This window comes from Habropoda laboriosa, unplaced genomic scaffold, assembly GCF_001263275.1.
Source record: "Habropoda laboriosa isolate 0110345459 unplaced genomic scaffold, ASM126327v1 scaffold124, whole genome shotgun sequence".
Classification (NCBI taxonomy): Eukaryota; Metazoa; Arthropoda; class Insecta; order Hymenoptera; family Apidae; genus Habropoda; species Habropoda laboriosa.
In genome coordinates, this window is record NW_017100265.1 from 1,591,493 (window position 1) to 1,591,717 (window position 225).

Below are 225 nucleotides of genomic sequence, written 5' to 3' on the forward strand. Positions count from 1 at the left end.
AAGAGCAGAGAAGGGGAGGAGGGATGCATCTCTCTGGAGCGCAATCTCTGGGCTCATCGTCCGCTGCTTTACAATAATAGAGGCTCTTCAACCCTTGCGTTATACAGAAGCGTGCTACACTTTTTATTCTTCCTTCTATCGTGATTCACAGACCGCGCGACAGCTGCGGCCTGTCTTCCTTCCAGTTCCGTACATGCTCTCGCGTCGGGTTATTAATTCTGTTCA

At 50.2% G+C, this 225-nt stretch overlaps 1 protein-coding gene across 1 annotated transcript in view; it reads right to left on the minus strand.

Annotated features, from left to right (window-relative positions):
• The window catches only part of LOC108573146 (breast cancer anti-estrogen resistance protein 1), a 154,602-nt gene that overhangs the window by 20,107 nt on the left and 134,270 nt on the right, over window positions 1-225 (minus strand). The gene's annotated exons all lie outside the window — the stretch shown is intronic.